The sequence below is a fragment of the Pongo pygmaeus genome, chromosome 1 (assembly GCF_028885625.2).
Source record: "Pongo pygmaeus isolate AG05252 chromosome 1, NHGRI_mPonPyg2-v2.0_pri, whole genome shotgun sequence".
Lineage (NCBI taxonomy): Eukaryota > Metazoa > Chordata > Mammalia > Primates > Hominidae > Pongo > Pongo pygmaeus.
In genome coordinates, this window is record NC_072373.2 from 74,215,369 (window position 1) to 74,234,849 (window position 19,481).

The 19,481-nt window shown below is 44.7% G+C and overlaps 1 protein-coding gene across 1 annotated transcript in view; it reads left to right on the forward strand.

Moving 5' to 3' along the window:
* The first annotated feature begins 200 nt into the window (after positions 1-200).
* The window catches only part of TNR (tenascin R), a 435,764-nt gene continuing 416,483 nt past the window's right edge, over positions 201-19,481 (forward strand). The window contains exon 1 of the mRNA XM_054447885.2: positions 201-613. The gene's annotated coding sequence lies outside the window, so the exon portion shown is untranslated. The remainder of the gene's footprint in view (positions 614-19,481) is intronic.

Sequence of the window (19,481 nt, forward strand, 5' to 3'; positions counted from 1 at the left end):
CAAGAGTTGGGTGCGGGGAGTGTTTCTGTGCCTGAATCTGGACTGTTCAAGAGGATTTAGGATGCTTTTCTTTTCTGTCCACTAGGGGGCTGCTTGTAGGGGGATGGAAAAAACGGAGGCTTAAAAAAATCATGCTGCTGAAATTTCAGCAAGAGGGGAAAAGAGAGAGCGCGTGAGAGAGAGAGAGAGAGAGAGAGAGAGAGAGAGACAGCAAAGCAGTCCCAGGTTTCCTCCTCTCTTTCACGTCAGAGGCAGGAACCGACTGTGCTAAGGCTGTTGGCTCAACACGCAGAGGAGACAGGGGCAGAGCCAGGGAGAGTGAGAGAAGGGGGTCCTCTCTGACCCAAGGAATTACCACTAGTGGAGTGAAGCCACCTGACTTTTTGATCTTATTTTGGTTGCCTTCTCATTCTCCTTCCACCGTAGCCCTGACAGCTTGGGTTTCATTTCTTTCGTGGAGCCTTGTCTCTTCCTCCCAGAAAAGGAGGAAGGGAAGAGAAGGGAAAGAGGTGGGCTCTCTAGGTGAGTGCATCAGCTGGCTCCAGCCTGAGCAGACAAGAATTTTCTTCCCAGGAAGCTCCTCTCGCTCCCCAGCCGCCCACCCCCAGCCTGGGTAAGTCCGGAGCACTCGCTCCTTTGATTTTCTCGCTAACGTGATTTCAGCACCAAGGAGAGCTATGAGATGCATTTTGGTTCCTGTGTGTCTGTGTGTTTCTGCAAGGCATTTGGCACTAGGGTTACATCTATTTCTCTGCTGCCAGTAGAGTCGGGTTCTGCGTAGGGAAAAGAAAGGCGCAAAACTATGTTTACCGAATTAAAGGGGGATGTGGACTCTGGCCTTGCGGGGGGGTGTGTGTGTGTGTGTATATGTGTGTGTACTGTTGCATAAGACAGGTGAGGTCTGAGCTAAATTGCCGGTGGTTTCTGCGTGTCTCCATGTAGGGCTGTTCTTTTTGTCTGTAGATAAGCGAGATGGTTTGGGGAATTAGTCGTGCACCTTCTTTAACTCTCTCCCGATAAGCCATCCATGGTGGGAAAGAGTTGCAAAGGAAGCCTGGGGGGTTGGGAGTGGAGGTAAGAGTTAAAAGTTATGCACCTCTGAGAGAGCTTGAAAGAGGTGCTTTGTAAAATGTCAGTTTCCTACTATTCTCTGGGCTCTTGCTGTGGAGAGAGCCCAACCTGACCTTTTACTTTCTCTCCTGGTGTGAACCCATGGCAAGTGGGCAGGTGCAACAGGTGAAGCTCAGGCTGGGGCGGCTTTGGGGGGCTGAGGTCCCTTCTGACTTTATGGTGGTAGGAAAGTGCTAGTGTCTTGAGCTTTGCAGAGATTGGCTGGTGTGTGTTATATTACATTTGCAAGGAGGCAGGAGGTACCCTCCACTTTTCTGTCATCCTTGGCTATGGGTGGCTGGAAAGAGGACAAAGTCTGTTCTGCCCTGTTTTCTGGGGCATTTGGCAGTGAAAAACAACTAAGAAGAAAGGTTTGTCTCTATATGTCTAGGGTGAGCGGAAACAAAATTAGACTTGTCCCGGACTCAGGAGGGCTTGAAGTGGTACTCTGTTCTCCTCGAGCACTGAGAGACTCTGCAAACAGGAGCTCATTATTACTTCTTTCTTCACTGCTACTACTTTTTGCAAGGTATTACTCTGTCTCTCCTGCTTTCTGCCTCTCTAAAGTATGTTCAGTCAATTCCCTACATCTGCTTTGGTATTGTCTTGGAGACACTATATGCCTGCCCCTGCCCCATTCAGTCCTAGCCACACCTACCTGGTTGAGTCATTCAACAAGTGGTGTTGAGGATTTCCTTCAATCATTCAAGTCTCCATGGAGCCAGCATCCTACAGGGAACTTGAAAGAGATGTGGCTTCTTGTAGGAGCAAGAAGCTCCTTGTAGGCTTCTTGTAGTTAAATCCCTTGATTTAACCCCTATTTATGGTTCTGGTCACTTTCTTCAAGTGTGTTGAGACAGGGGAGATACATAGGCAGGGTGGGGTGGTTTCACTCTTTCCAACCCCAAATGGACCCTAGAATGGTGATTCTTTGTCTTATTTTTAATTTAGCACAATGGGCCCCTTCTCCAAGATGAAGAAAATACTCTCCGCCTCTGGCTCGGGAGCCTTCTGGGTGAGAGACATAGTTCTGAGTTAAATGGCACCACTTTTCTTTTTTACTATGCTTGGCATTGGATACAGAAATCTTAGCATCTCCCTAGAGTGGCAGGAAGTAGAATGCATCCAGGAAGAGAGTGAAGTCAGAGGTTGTAAGGGTAGGGAAGAAAGACTGAAATAGACAAATGCAGAGCATCAGAAACCAACACTGACTCATTCAATATTTTAACACTCCAAACCTCCTGTCCTTGAAATCTTCCAGTTTGAACAAGTGAGTGGATGGATTTCTGCATGACACATCCCTAAGGATTTTTTAAAAAGTATGCCCTTGCTGTGGACCCTGTCCAAAACCACCGTTTATTACTGAAGTCACCATACTTAGTGGTCATTATCTCATTAATGCCCTTAAATTTTCTCTGAAAAAAAAAGTGCTCAGTGACATTATTGGACCCATTTTATAAATGGAGAGACACAGACGCTTAAAGTGGGAGGCCAGAAAATAGCAAAAGCGGAAATAGAACTTCTAGCCTGCTAATATTCCCTCACCTAGGAAATGCAGTAATGCTCATGTGCAGGAGAGAAGGAATGGATTGCTCCCCATTGGACAGACTTGCAGCCAAAGCCTTTTAGGGAACTCAGTGTGGAGCAATGGCCTCTCTCTGGTGAAGAATGAGAATCAGCCAGAAGTCTCAAGGTGCTGCTGGCCTTTACTTCTCAGCTAAGAAGATGGCCAAGAGCCAAGTAAAGAGTTCTCTGGGCTTACTGCAAAAAGAGAACCCTGGGCTGGTGGCATCTAGGCTGAACTGATGTCATGCACCTGATTGTCACATCACCATGCCCCAGAAATCCCAGCTGAAGCCACCCTATCTGGGGCATGTTGCCATAGATGTCTTGGCTTTGGGTGTTTGGTGACTGTTCTCTCTATGAACCTTTTTCTGGGACCACCTTCATTGAGTCCTCTGTGGCTCTGAATGTGGCAAGGATGACTAAGGAGCAGGAGAGGGCTGGGCTCTGACCACCTATAGAACCACTAGAAGAGGAGTGGGAAACTGGATGCAAACTCACTTTACATATAATGCCACTTCTGCAGCATTCCTGGCCATCACACGTGGCCAGCAATCTGGAGACAAAGCCACTAAGTTCTCATGCCCAACCCCCCTTCACTGTGCAGGGGAGACTGCTGGGCTGCCACCCAGGACTGGGGAGATGAGAAGTGGTGGGGAAAGATGGAAGGAGGAGGTCAGCTGTTCTGCCCTATTCTCCATGGCCATACGTTGCCATCTTTTACCTGGAAAGGGCCATTATTACTTTTTTTGTTGTTGAAATAATGATGTATAACTTGTGTATAATAAAATGCACCGATCTTAAGTATTCAGATTAAGTTTTGACAATTGTGTACACTTGTGTACCCCAAAAAAGATATACAAAAGTTCCCTGTGCTTCTTTCCAATTTTTCCCTCTCCCAGCACCATCACTTTCTGACCTGTGTGTGTGCATGTGTGGTATCACCATAGCTTACGCTGCTACATTTTGCAGTGGAAATGTATTGCTGAATGTATTACTTAACAGATGTGGTATGTAAACCCTAGACTTTCAAGAGAACATCTCAGAGTTCTGAGGCTATTGTTACTGGGTAAGTAGCAAAGATGTGGGAGGGGTACATTCTGCACCCCAGCCTTAAGGTCATGGTGTTAGAAAGTCAAGTGGTCATTTCAACCGTGTTTATAGAAACCAACAATCAAATGTGAACAGAAACTGTGGAAGCTCCTGCAGGCAACTGCCTCAGAGCTGACCTGAGATATTTGATGGAGTTCATAGAGATGATTTTGAAATTTTTATTAAAAACTTAGGATTCAGTATTGCAAGTTGGTGGCTGGTCATGAATCTCCCCATGTGGGCTCCAGGAGAGTGAGCTGAGGAAAGAGTACCTATGTGAGCTTAGTAAAGAAAGAAAGAGGAGAATTCATTGTGATAGAGCTTATGCCATGAAATTCAGTCCTATCCACAAAGGTCATGGCTGAGGAGAGTGCCGTTTCTCTTTATTTAAGAGTAAATTTAGAACCAGAAGCCACTTACAGAGACTTATGTACCAACATAGCTCTATCCAGGGATGTCTCCATTCACCCTGCTCCCATTCCTGGGTTGTGGGCTGGGTGAGGTAGTACTCTTTTGCATTTTACCATTAAGAAGTAATGGAGTTATCAGAAGGTTTGGTAACTTTGGTGAATGTGTGTGTATGTGTGTGTGCATGTGTGGTATCAGCACACATGTACAAATATATATAACCAGTTTGGACACCTTGCCTGTCCAATTCTCTTCTACTCTGTCCCTCATTTAAGGGCCACTGGATAAAGATGGGGAATTTTGTGCACCATTTGTACATAGGGTCTTCCACAAGGAAATCAGAGTTTCTGGCAGATTAATCAGTAAATTAGAATCTTTAGTAGAGCTTAAAATGTGTCCAGGTAGGTCACAGACCTATTTACATGTTCAGAGGTTGCTGATGTCCTCTGCCTCCTTCCATTTGGAGACCTTACTGTAGCACCTTCTTCCAGGGTTTTGCCCCTTTCTGGGGTCACCTGCCTTTGAGAATGCACTCAATGCACCCACCAGCTCTTTTAGGGGAAGGCTCCTGAGTCATTTCTGCCGGCTGGGATCCCACAGAGTAAAGTGTTGGTTGCTAAACCACCATGTCATGGAAAGTTAGAAGGCAGCCAAAGTGAGGACTCCCTAATACAGAAATACAAAGTTGAATGATGCCCACAAGCCAATTCCAGTAGATGATTTGGCAGAAGCGCAGAGATACACTTTTGCCTCATTTTGATGATGGGCTATGGTAATAAAGATGAGATTTCCTACCTAACTAGAGTTTCATCTCCTTAAGAGACAGTCCAGTGGGGAAGGTGGAATTGGAATGGGATTGTTCAAAAGCTATTTCCCATCATGTATAAGAACCACTATATCTTTGCCTCGGAAACGTGACTTTGAATTACGACTGTATTGGTAAATTTTGAACACAGCAAGCTGATAATATGCCAATTGGCAAAGGGAATTCAAGCAACCTTGTTTTTTTCTCTTTCTCTCCTATTTAAAAATATAGTTCAGTGGCACTAAGTACATTTACATTGTATGCAACCATCATCACCATGATCCATTTTCCGAACTTTCTCATTTTTCCAAATTGAAACTCTGTACACAGTAAATGCTAATTCTCCATTTCCTCCTCCCCCAGCCTTTGGCAACTTCTACTTCCTGTGTCTATGAACCTGACTATCCTAGGTACTACATGTAAGTGAAATCATACAGTATTTGTCCTTTTGTAGCCAGTTCATTTTATTTAGCATAATGTCCTCAAGGTTCATCCATGCTATAGCATGTGTCAGAACTTCCTTCCTTTTTATGGCTGAATAACATTCCACTGTATGTATGTACCACATTTTGTTTATTCATCCATCCATCAATGGATGCTTGCATTGTTTCCTATTCCTCTCCTTTAATTCTTGCCAATTGCCTCTGCTTTACTCTCCAATCAAGTAAGAAAAGGAAACTTTCTTGTCATGACATTCCCATGAGTTAAAATTGTACCCTTTCCCTATGACGTTCAAGCAGGTGGCTTCTTGGAGGCAAACGGAGGAGGATACTTGGGGCTGGTGCACATGAATGAATCAGCTTTATCTTCTATATTCAGACTCTCATTGCTAATCTGTACAACAGCCAAAGTTTAAGTGAGCATGGATGCTAAACAAAGTGCCCCAATCTTATGCCAGAGTGGTACTAGCAGGCAGGAAGAGGTGCAGCCCTCACCCTTGGGGAGCATGTCTCTGGGTTATGTATTACAAGGTGAGACTTCATAATGGGGGAAGGAGTTCTGGGGTCAGGGACAAATGAGCCAACAGACCCATTAGTTTATTGAAGGGTTCCAGCCTGGTCTCCTCAGAACCCCTATCCTAGAGCAGGGCACTGCCAAGGGCACCCCAACATGGCTTCTATAATAACGTCTCATGCTGTGGCTGTAAATGACTCAATAAAGGTTTATTACCAGGACCCAGGAGGAAGTTGTGGTTATTTAAATCTGGATGTGTCCTCCTCAAACTACATGGCATGAGGAAAGACAAAGGAGGAAGTCTGGAACATTGGTCCTAGGACATTATCAACCCAGGATGGCTAACATCTGACAAAAGCTTGGCAACATCTCTGGGCTGGAATTTGGTCTTTGACCCTAGTCCACCTAAAAATTCACATTCCTGGGCCCTGGCAGCTGGGGTCTTTCTATGGCTTAATGATAAAGCTAGTCAACACTTACTGAGTGCTTACTATAAACTTTGGCCAAGTGTTTGGCACAGAGAATGCCCTTAATAAATGTTTTCTGTCATGACTATTAATGAACATTTTGAATACTTTACATCATTTAGTGAGTAAAACATTTTGATATATAATATTGTCCCCATTTTACAGGTGAAAAAACTGAGGCATAGTGATGCTAAATGACTTTTTCTTCTGGGTTGAACAGAACCAACAGAAAATCAGAAAGTTTTTATAAAGCCCTCACATTTTATAAAACCAAGCTCTTGAGGTGTTCAGAGAGGCTAACAAGCTTGCCCAAGGCCACACAGCTAGTAGGTGGCAGGGCTGGTTTTCAACCAAACCTGTTTGGAACAGAGCCTACTTTGTTGTTGTTGTTGTTATTTTTGTTTTTCTTTTTGCTTTGCTTTGTTTTTGAGATGGGCTCTCACTCTGTTACCCAGGCTGGAGTGCAGTGGTGTGATCATGGCTCACCGTAGCCTCTACCTCCTGGACTCAAGCCATCCCTCCATCTCAGCCCCCTGAGGAGCTGGGACTACAGGCATGTACCTACATGCCCAGCTAATTTTTTGATTTTTTTTTTTTTTTTTTTGTAGAGATGGGGGTCTTGATATATTGCCCAGGCTGGTCTTGAATTCCTTGCTTTAAGTGATCCTCCCACCTTGGCCTCCCAAAGTGTTGGGATTATAAGCAGAAGCACCTGGACAGAAACTAAGTTCTTCCATTCTCTCTGCTGCTTGTAACTTAGTCATCCCTGCTCTAGGCCACATGTACACAGAACCCATGGGGCAAAGGCATCAAGAAGCAAGACCTGGGGAGCTATTAACAGGAAACTGGACTTCAAATTCCTACGCATCCCCTCTTTCCCTCACCCTCCGTCACCCCACAAAAGCCTATAGAGATCATCACATCTTGTTTTTTGTTTTTTTTTTTTTTTTTTTTTTTGAGATGGAGTTTTGCTCTGTCGCCCAGGCTGGAGTGCAGTGGCACAATCTCGGCTCACTGCAAACTCCTTCTCCCGGGTTCACACCATTCTCCTGCCTCAGCCTCCCGAGTAGCTGGGACTATAGGCGCCCACCACCACGCCCTGCTAATTTTTTGTATTTTTAGTAGAGATGGGGTTTCACCATGTTAGCCAGGATGGTCTCGATCTCCTGACCTCGTAATCTGCCCACCTCGGCCTCCCAAAGTGCTGGGATTACAGGCGTGAGCCACTGCGCCCGGCCCATCACATCTTCTTTAAGTTGTTTTTATGAGAATTAAATGGGGCATGAGTACAAAGTCCCTGGGACAGTGTCTGGCATGGAACATGTCCTCTAGCCCAGATTGTGCCACTTGCTATTTAATATGGCCTGGGGATTGGGTGCAGCTCGGGGTACTTGGTGTTTCAACAAGCTAGCAATTATTGGGCTGATCCAGATTTTATATGCTCCTCAAGTGCTAATGGGTTGGGTTGGCCCTTGTTTTACATCACCTTGATTTTAGAAGCATGTGTTGGCTATTTTTTCTCCTACTCTTTTAGTACCAAGAGCCAATCTGATATTTTCAAACACCTGAAAGATGCCTCTTCCCAATTAATTACCTTGAAATTGTACTAGACTGAGATTAATTTGAGCCTTAAGGAGGGTTTCTGAGCCCTATCTGCAGTCAGCCAGAGACCATGAACATTTGGGTTTCCTTTTCTCTACATTCCCCTCCCTCCAGGTTCTTCTGCCATTCTGAATTTTATTTATGAAACATTTTCCCTTCCTTTATAATTATGTTTTCCATAAGAAGAACATCTAACAGCCACCTCCTGGCTGGGCTAGAGTAATTGTTTGAATTTTTTGATGATGTGCAATTTCAAAGGCTTGAGTTTATATAGATTACTTTGAATTTATCTCCACAAGTGCATCAGGAGAGAAGCTGCTGCCTGCTTCGTGAAGTATTATAAGGCCTGTAGCCACTGAGTGCTGGTGTTTGTATGGATAGCCTGTTTATCTAAATGGATTTCTGTAAAACATATACCCTAATAAGCCAGATTTTCCAGCTTGTCCTGTGTAAGTACCTCCTGATGTCCCCTGTGAATTTGTTAATACCAAGGTCAGCTGTGGTGGCTGGGCCCAGGGACAGGTGTGGAGAGAAGATCAGCTGACAGTCATGGTGCCCTCTCTCCCTCCTCCTGACTGGCCAGCTGTGAGCCAGGAGTGACAGGGCACAGGCAGACAGAGGAGAGGGCAGTGCCAGGGCTGGAGAGCCCATGTCTATCCAGGTGCTGGGAGGAGAGATGGCCAGCTGGGCAGATGGACAGGGCCCTGAACACCAGATGAGAGCCCTGCAAATGGCTATGTTGAAAAGGGCAGAGGCCAGAGCCGCCTATAAAGGGACGGTCTCCTCACGGTGGCCCTGTCTGTGCCACAGAGAGATGGAACTTACAAAGCAAGCTGTAAAGCCTCCCATTCAAAGCTGTATATATTTGTAGAGATATAAATGAAGTTTAATGCTGGTGAAACTCACTATAAAAGCAAAAGACTTCATCTGTATCTATACTTTAGGTGCAGATCAATGCAGGGCTTCCTGCCTTTCTGCAAATGAGAGCTGTCTGTGAGCACGTGTGCCCACTCGCTCACACGCAGCCCAGCTGCCTTGCTCTGGAGCCAGCTGTGGGGTGGGAGGGACAGAGGTCTTTTAAGCATCTGCAAGTGAGGCGCCCAGCAACGATGCGCTCCCCTTTTCTGCGAGGGCTGTTTAAAAACAGGAAGAAAAAAGAGAAAAAGGGAAAAGCACTGCCAAAACCAAGCGGCTTCATACAGTCAGGAGCCTGGCTTTAAATAAAACAATTTGAGGCAGGTCGGCTTTTCATCTACCTTGGAAGCTGCCAGGTTTCTGCTCCTCAGAGCTCCAGATGGGATGTGACTGCAAAGCCCACCTGACCAGCTCCACCCTCTAAGTGTCTCCGCTGACCTTGCATCCCCTGCTGCCCATGCTGGCCAGGCAGAAACACTCAATGAAACTGCCCAACAAGAGTTTGAATCTTGGCTCTGCCACTTACTAGCTGTGGAGCCGTGGGGAAATCCATTGACTTCTCTGAGCCTCAGTTTCCTCACCCATGAAATGGGGTAAATAGCTCCTACCTCTCAGAATTGCCGTGTCTCTTAAATGAGATGTCATTTTCTACAAAAAGACTTATAACAGCCCTTAGCACATAGAGATTCTTCAATTAATAGAGAACTCATTTTGTGGGAATTCCAGGCAGGAAGGGTGCATTTTGAGGCTGGAGATCAGGGGCACAAGGTTGCCCTCACCTATGTCAATATATGTTGACATATATTCTCCCCATGGAGTGGGGGAGCCCTATTTGGCCTGAGGCTGGCTGCAGGAACAAGACATTGCATTCTTGAGACAGGCAGTGGCCTTGAGCACTGTTCCCTTCTCATACTGTCACCAGCTCTCCCTGGCTGCAAGGTCTCTGAGCTCAAGGGAAGGTTGGCTGACCAGATAAGATATCTCTTATCTCCATGAAGTTGCCCTTGGTGGGGCCTGGCTATGTCGTCATAACTGACTCCCTCACAAGGCAAGAAGCAGCAGTGCAGCTCACCGGGGCATGGTTTCCCTGGGAAGTGTGTTTTGGGTGACTAGGGATGCCGTTCCAGAGTGGACCCTCGAGAGGCCAGCAAATCATGCCAAGGGCTTGAGTTTCATTGTGGGCCACCCTCCATCCAGGAGCGGGGCCAGGTGAGATGTTCTGGAGGGGAGGAAATCATGCTGTTGATCTGGACCCTGATCTGTTCTGAGTGGGGTGTGGGGAGGAGACCACTATCAGTCAATCTCTCATTAAAAATGGTCTGAGGCACTGTGCCTGAGTTATTAAAACGCAAAGCAAGAGTGTGCCATGCCCTCCCCTCTACCCCTACCCCTGTTTTTCATTTGTGTTTTGTCAGCTTAATTTAGTGAGAATGAGAAACTCAGGCAGCCATTCTTGGAGACTGGGAGGGAAAGGGACAAAAGCCCCCGAGAGGGCCTGGGGTGACTTCTCCGGCCAAGTCTTCACTCTGACCCAACAGAGCCCTCCCAAGCAGCATCCTTCTTTGTGGCTGAAGGCCCAGGAGACAGTGAGAAGTGCAGAGACCTGTCTCTCTCTCTGCACTCACCCTGTTCCACTGCTTTCACTATTTCTTGTTGGAGGCTGGTCCTGTGGGCCTCTGGCAACCACACCTGACATTCACTAACTCTGTGATAGTGGGAAATCTGGGAAGGGACCCACTTCCCACTCCTTGAAATGTTTTGACCTTTTCATTTTAAGTTCTTAAGGTCAAATATTGCTAAAGAGATTATTTGCCAGTGGCAGAAGCCTGCGAGAGGGAAAATAGCATTTTTACTTCTAACGTTTTGCATCTCACTCCAGAGCCACGCTCAGCAACTGGCCTGACCAGGGCTTGCCAGTGATAAAGGAGGCACTGTGGCAAATGGTGATGATTTGGGGATCTGATTTGGGGATGTTTAGGGATCTCCTGGGTTCAGAAATCACCAGCTGGGTCCCAAAATAGCTCCACCTCTATTTTCAGTAGCAAAATAATCACTAACATCTACATGACAAAAACTATTTTCAGGAAGGATCTAAGTACTTCATGTATAGAAACTAACTGATCTCAACAATCCCTTTTGGAATGAGGTGCTATTATTACCCCCTTTTTACAGGTGGGGAAACCAAGACACAAAGTTTACAAAACCTGCCTGAAGACACGTGACAAATGGCACAGCCAGAATTTGAACCCAGGGATTCTGTATACTTAAAGACTATGCTGTCTCTGAGCATCACTCAGAAACCTTCCAGGTTCCCCACTGCCAGAGAGTGACACAAGGAGCTGGAGAATGACTGTCCTTACAAGCTTGGTTTGAACCACAAAGGTCAGGTTCAAAGTAAGACCAGAGCAGTCACTATTTTTCTCTGGAGCTTGGTTCTGCCAGTCCTACCCCACTTCCTTGGGGAGTCATTCTGGTTTTTTAACAAGGCCCCATCTAACTCTCTCAAGATGAGAAAAGAATCTAGGTCCAAAGCAAGTGAGTTTTCTTAAATGGGTTTTCCTTCATCCAGTCTCACAAAGTAGTGTCAATTCTCATCTATCCACAAAAGCCTCATTCACTTCGTGGCTTATTCACTTTGGGGATTATCTGGGCCAAAGTTGTAACTACTCATCCACTTGTGGGCCACTTCTTTTAACTCTGATCTGCCATCACAAAAAATGAAATTCCTAAAATGGATTCTGAAATGATTGGTCCAGCTGGGCAGGAATATGGAAGGCAGATACAGCCAAGCCCAATTTGTTCCTGTGGAGTTTTCTTGTTCAGCTGTGAGGCCATAAATTGAGCCCTAATGGTAGCCAGAGCCTCCAGAAGATTCAAGGGGAGGCAGGGAGTGCTGGTGGGGATATGGGGCAATGCAGGGGCAGCCCAGGCACATCCTTGCTCTGGAGTCAGAGATGGAGATAACAGCAGGGTGTCAGCAGAAGAAGCAGGTGGGATGTTCAGCACTTTATAGCCACCCACAACATGCCAGACACAGCAGCAAACCATGCCAAGAGGCAGACTCCTACCAGAGGAGATGCACTGGGGTCCGGGCAGGCCTGAGAACCCCAGTGCAGGCTGGGTTAGAAGCTAGGGTTTAGCTTTTGCATCAGGTGCTGAGTGGAGACAGTTGGCGGGGAGGCACATCACAGCTCTGGGTAAGGTGATTCAGGGCTGAGAACCCATGCCAGGCTTGGAACAACTACCCACAGGCAGCAGGATGAAGGGTAAGCATGAGATCTGGGAACAGTGAACTTGAACCAGAATCTTGGCTCTGCCCGCTGTGCCCCCTTAATGAAATCATTGAGCCTCTCTGAGCCTTCATTTTCTAGTCTTTAACATGGGAATAATAATTACTGTCCATAATTTTGTGAAAATTGAATAAGGCAACATATATAGGACTCCAGGCACTTAATAGGTACTCTGAAAATGTTTATTCCCCCAGTAGAAAGAATAATTTCCTGCATTTTGTTTGTGCTTTATACTTTTCATAGTTATATACTATATTTGATCTGCACAACCATTGGTGAAGGTAAGCAAAATGATTGCTATTAATTGCTCCCAATTTATAGATGGGAGAATTACTATAGAGTTTCAGTGACTTGCCCAAGATAGCACAGGGCAATAGTGACAGAATTGAGATCGCAACCACACTAACTTGCACTTTTCAGTTGAACCATTTATGGTTCCCTTTGTTGTCCTGTAATTGGGCTGGTGATTGAAATCATGAAGGTCAAGAAGATCCACTGTTCCAATGGCCAGAAGACAGAACGAACCCCATGGGCTCTGCAGTATCTCTGTGGATACTGGGCAGGGCCTGGGGTGTCCTTTAGAGACTTTGGCACCAGGCCTCTCAAGTCCTCTTATTGCTACAATGTGTTCTGAGGTAGCTTCCTTAGTAGCTTAGGCTGAATGCCATAGAGGCCAAGCTTCCTTTAAGTCAAATAGCCTTGGCTTTCTGCCCCCAGACAGACATCTTGGGAACCTGAGTCACTCAGCTTGGCCACTGCAAAGGAAGCAGCTTCTACCTCATTCCTCCACTAACCACAGAAGACAAAGCCTGTGTGTGCAGCAGGTCAGTAGCCTCAAATATTAGCTCCACAGAGAAGCCCACCATAGTACTCTTATCTAAAATAGCTCTCCTTGTCACCACTCTCCCACTTTATTTTTGTTTATCACATTTATCACCAGCCAATATAGTATATATGTATGTTATTTCTTCCTTATTGTCCGTTCCCTCCCAATAGAATATAAACCTGGTGAGAATAAAGACATTCTCTGTCTTATTCACACTTACATTCCCAGCCTGGAATTCTGTTGGCGTTCAGTAAATATTGGTTGAGTGAATGAACAAATCGCTTTTCATCCAGTGTTCTCTATTTCAACAAGCTGTTATTAAAGATCTACTCTGTGCCAGTCATTTCATTAAAGGCTTGACGTGAAGTTGAGTGAGAGATGGTTCCCTGTCTTTGAGGATCTCCCAATCTGGTTGGAGTAGAGGGGGAGTCACAAAGATAACTTCCTAGCATTGTGCTAATGTCTAGGAACCAGCTGTTTCAGGTAGGAGTGGGGTCAAGGGAAGGGTGACTCATTCTGCTCAGGGTATCTTATTAAGTTCCACAAAGGAAATGGTAGGTGGGTTGCAGGTTAAGTGTGCGTAGGGCTTTGCCAACTCAGAAGGGGCACTCCAGGTAGAAAAAATAGCATATGCAAAGGCTCAGAGTCCTAGAAAAGGCATATTGGAAGGTAACTGAGAAACGTGATGTGGCTGGAACAGAGAAGCATTGGGCCTTCATGCAGGCGGTAGTGAGAATGGTGAGAGATGATACTGAAAAAGGAGACTGGAATTTGGTCTTCCTTTCAGGATACTCATGGGGAGAATTACCAACTGCTCAGAGTACCTTAGGCATGAGATCTTAAGCTATGTTGTAGGATGCAAGTTTGTTGCCTCTTTCATCAGAGAATTACAGGAGCAGCTTAACTAAATTTTATTCACGATTGAGATTCTCTTTTATATTAGTCACACCTTTTACTGCAAGATCTTGAAGTCCGAGAGTGATGGAGGGACTTGGGGTGAGTAGATGGGACCCACATAGCTGCCAGATTCCCCATCTTCAGTAGAATGCCAGGGGATGCTGTGCTCTTCTTGTTTCAACAACTTAAGGCCAGTTCCCAGCCACCCATGCTGATTCATTCATTCTAGATAGTTTCATAAAAATGACACCACTCAGATTGGTAATATAGAGATTAAAGGCAAGATTGTTTAGTGAGAATGAGAGATACAGAAATAAATGAATGAAAGAACAGGAAGGGAGGGAGGGAGGAAGGAAGAGACTAGGCATGGTGGCTTATGCCTGTAATCCCAGTGCTTTGGGAGGTTGAGGCAGGGGATCACTTGAGGCCAGAAGTTTGACGTTGCAGTGAGCTATGATCTCACCACTGCACTCTGGCCTGGAGACAGAGCAAGACCCTGTCTTGAAAGGCGGACAGAAAGAGAGAGAGAGAGAGAGGCCTTACACCAGAAACTTGAATGCTCATTCTGTTTGCTCTAACTGTGGCTTATTTAAGAAAATTGTCCATTCTGCTTATTAAATCCCTTCTCTTCTGGAAAGAGGATGCGGCTGGGAGGCTCCCATGCCAGGGGCTCCACTCCAGGAAAATGCTTCCCTATTGATTTGTGTGTCAGCAATTCAAATGGGGGTATTTATACTGTGGCTGAGCACCTAATAAAAATTTAAATTATTGTTTAAAAAAAATGGAAGGAAGGAAAAAACTTGTCAAGGAACAACCTGCTAAGGAGAATAAAAATAGTCACACATAAGATATGACGGCCTCAGGAAAGGAACTGGAACACTAGGGTTGTGAGGTTCACCAAGATGTGTCTCAGACCCTTGCATTTCTCCTTTTGAATGCCTCTCCCTCTGATCCAAACACCTCTCCCAGGCTCTGCAGTTCTGACTTCGGACCCCGGCTTCATCACTCATTAGCTCGGGAGCTTGGGTAAATAACAAGCCTTTCTCTCTCACCTCTTCTGTTCCTTAAGTAGGAGGAAACAATGGAATCTCAAATATCACTTATGCAAAGCTCTTGGAAAGAGCATAACACATAGTAGGTGCTCAACAAATATTGATTTCCCTACCTCCTTTACCCTGTACGGGATCCCATATTCAGTTGCTTCCTCAAAGGCCATGCCCTATAGCCTATTAAAATCTGATTGCAGCCAGTTGCTGTCCTACTTGAAAGGCCCTGAGCCACTAAATCACACCTATATATAAATGATTGATAATGAATTAATAGGTTAGGTGGTAGCACTTATGGAAAGCAGAAGGCAAGAACCAAAGGAAGCTTTAATGGCAGAATGTTAGAAACAAGTTACAGGCCTCTGTAGCAAGAATTTGGGTGATGAGGCTTCAGCAGAGTTCCTTAAATCATGCCTGCTAGGAAACCACCTCTCTCATCACATGTAAGGACAGATGGTACACAGGGTCAGAAGAGCAGGGGTTAGCACCCTCAAATTTTAATGTTGGCATCGGAGGGCTCACCCACTCCCTGACCATATCCTTGACCTTGACAGTGTCATTAATTGTACCTTCTCCAAAGTCTTGACTTCGGTCATCCTGACAGGTTATCTTTTCCTTCTGGCTCTAGTATTCCAACTCCAGCAATTACACAATTGCAGCCTCTGACTTTGCCTCTTTTTAGCCATCCATAGCCTCACCCTGGCCTCACCTTACGAGGCTTAGAGTCCACCATCCACTGTTACCACTGATCTCCTGCAGAAACCTCTCTGGACTTCTTTTCTTGTACTCATCTGGCAAAACCCCAACCTGGTTAAACCCAATTTCTGGTCTATCCACACTTATGTCTGAACAACTATACATTGCCAGAGAAAAATAGATAGTTGTGCTGACTGTTGTCACTTAACAATAATGACCATAATTCCCAAATGAATACTAGAAATAGTCTGGCAGTCTCACTATATTTTCCTAGTAAGTTACCTTTCCTGCCTCCACAATTTTATTTCTCCTTTCTCAAGAGACGGCTGCCCTCACTTTTTAATCTCCTCTCAGATGATGACCTTGCCTTGTATTTTATAGACAGGCAGTCCCTCATTTTCCTGCCACTACTCCATACCTCTTATTGTCCCTGTGCCCATCCTCTTAGCCTTCCCTTTTTATTCATGGGTGCCATGGCCCTGCTTCTTGCCAAGGCCAACCCTCCCCAAATGCCCTGGACTACACCATCTCAGGCTTCCTAAGCCTCTGTTCCTGCAATTATCACCACTTGAATCCTCAATTTCTCCCTTACTACTTTGTTTTCCTGTAAGCATAGAAATATGTTCTGATATCTCCTACCCTGAGAAAGTGAAAGTCTCTCTTGACTCTACTCTCCTTCCAGTTTCCACCCTATTTCTCAGCTCCCATCTACAGCAAAACTTACTGAAAACATCACTGTTTCCAATTCTCACTTCCAGTCTCTCTTCTCCCAAGCAGGCTTCCATCCTCACTACTCCAAAGAGACTGCTCTTGTCAAGGTCTCCAGTGAACTTAATCTCACCAAATCTCCTGGTCCTTTTTCTATGTTAACTTGGTACTTGGCCTCTCAGCATTATTGGATAATTATTCATACTTACTATTGGGAAAACTGGGGTCCATGATAATTACTATGGAGAAATTTAGGGTTTTAAACAAAGATCTTATAGATCCAAAGTTTTAGGCAATATGGACCTCCTAAAAAGATTAACAATTTTTTTGACTCCATATGCACTGTTAAGTAGACAACAAGGTCAAACAGCAAGGTCATACAGTCAGGAGCGTTCCCTTGTCATTGCTTAGGCAGCCCACTTGTGAGAGCCTGGCCTCTTTCTCTGGAGCCATCAAGGAGTAGGCAGGGAGAAAGGATCTTCCTTTCAGTCTAGTGTGGAGCCATGGCTTCTTCACACCCTTGTTTCTCCTTGGCTGTCACTCCTTACATGCCACACTGGGGCTCATTCAAGCTGATTTCCCCAGCCCTGCCCACTTCCACCTCTCTGTTGATTTACCTATAATCAAGGGCTGTTTGTATATCATATTTACTTCACTGAAAAACAGCCATTACTTTGAAGGATTTCATAATATGCTATCAAATAAATTTTTTGAAAAAATAATATTTTAAAAGTACTCAGTGTTTGTGATAATTTGTGATCACATTTTGTCTTTCAATTTTTCTTTTATATTTTATATTATTGGCCTGGATTTGGTCTTTAAAAGTCTAAACCTCAAATGCAGATCTTGCCTAGGCATTTGCTGACCTACAACCAATGAAAAAGATGTTTGCTTAGTCACAGAGTATATTCTGCTTTGCAGAGGTACTTTCTCTGACCACAGACAAGGAGGGTAGTTTTGTTCCTTGTGAAAACTCACTGAACAACACCCTCAGATTCTTATTTGACTACAGGCACCTTAGGAGATTGAGGAGGGATATCTGAGATGCAACTTTACTTTCATATTAAGGTTCAGGCCTAAACTGCAGAAAATCTATACAATCACACTTTTTAACTTAAAACTTATTAATCAGCAACAACCTGGACTTCCTCCTACATCTCCAAAGATCCCACCAAATATATTGCTGCTCATCATTTCCTGTTCTTCTATAGCACTGCTGAAGGTAACGTAGGGTAGATGCCTGTATCATCTGAGTAACAGATGATTAGTTGACGGGTGTTGGTATGGCCTTTTATTACTTATCTGTGTAATCTTTGAGATGTTCTTGAGGACTGGTACTTTAGCATACCCAATAGCACTAATAACTTTATACGTTTTTCTGTTATCAAATTTACTATCATTTAAGTAATCAATTTTCTGCCCCATTTATTTGTCCATTCTATGAAAGATGTGCTGGAAAGCTCAGGGTGGCTCCTAAACACTCTAAGCTCTTTTTTCTCATTGCATTTTTTACGTACTTGGCACCTCTAATGCTTCCTCCCATCATTCCACTTTGATTTCCATGACACATTCTGAAGTACAGAAACAAGAACACGTTGTAGAGCCCTCAAGTAAGAGGCAACCAGGCCTCAGGAACTGTCCTAGGTGCTGAATATCCAGCAGTGATGAAGGCCTCTGAGCTCCTGAAACATTCATTCGGGGGAGATATGTAACACATCAATCGCCAAGTTCTACTGACTTTACCTCCTTAATATCTCTTACATCAAGACGTTCCTCTCCATTTCTAACCTGCTAGCACCTTAAACTGTCTTCGTCTTTCTCTTCTACTATTAAAACAAGCACCTATTTTCCCCACATCCTCTCTTGCCTGTTATTTTTTCCCCCAAATTGTGATCCTTTATTTTCTTTAGAATAAATAGTTGCCATGACGGTTATTGGTGAAGAAACAGATGTCACTGAACTATTGAGAGCTTTGGTCATCGTGGATGTTGACATCTTGGATGTGTTTTGTGAACACTTGTCATTTTAGTTATAGAATTTAAAGTGGTGGAAGTCATATCTGTTGAGACTCCTGATGTTGCCATTTTTGACAATGCTGTGGTTTTCATGGTGATGACTGTCATATTGCTTAAGACTGAGGAAACTAAAATTTGTGATAATTCCATAGTGTTATGGGAAGGTTCACTTATATGGCTGGAAGGCACATGTTGGATATTCTAGTTCTAGAGATTGGGAAGTTCAAGATCAAAGCACCAGCAGATTCATGTTTTGGTGAGAGCTTGCCTTCTGCATAGATGGTACCTCCTCATTGCATCCTCACATGGTGGAAAGGGGCCTGTTGCTTTTTTCCAATCTGTTCTCTACACTTTCACTGATGGTCTCAGCAATATGTACATCTGATCATGTCACTCCCCTGCTTAAAACCTTCAAGCACTTCCCATTGATCGTAGGACATAGGCAAAAGTTCTTAACGAGGCTCTATATGATCCAGTCCTTGTTTCTCTCTAGCTTTGCCCCCTCTCACACCCTGGGCTCAAGCCACACTTGGCTGTTTTCTGAGTTCCCCACACTCCCTAGGGTCTGCTGTATGTTCTTCCCCTTTTTCCTTCTTCCCCTCCCCTCCAGGCCATTTCACCACACCTGCCTTCCTCTGCCAAACTCATTTTTATCTAAGATCTCAGCTGAGATGCCCCTTCCTTCAGGAAGCCATCCCTGGCTCCCCAGACCAAGCCAGGTGCCATGGTTACATGTTCTCATAGAACCTTCTAAGTTTCTCTTTATCATTTGAAAATTTTAAATTGTGAAATGTAAAACATACATAAAACATAAACATTAAATTTAATCAATAACAATAAATCAAATTCCCCATAACCACCCTTCAGGTCAAGGAATAGAACATTACTAAGACACCAAGAAGAATACCCCTGATATGGTTCGGATCTGTGTCCCCACCAAATCTCATGTCGAATTGTAATCCCCAGTGTTGTAGGTGGGGCCTGGTGGGAGGTGATTGGATCATGGGAATAGATTTCTCATGAATGGTTTAGCACCATCCCCCTTGGTACTGTCATCATGATAGTGAGTGAGTTCTCACTAGATCTG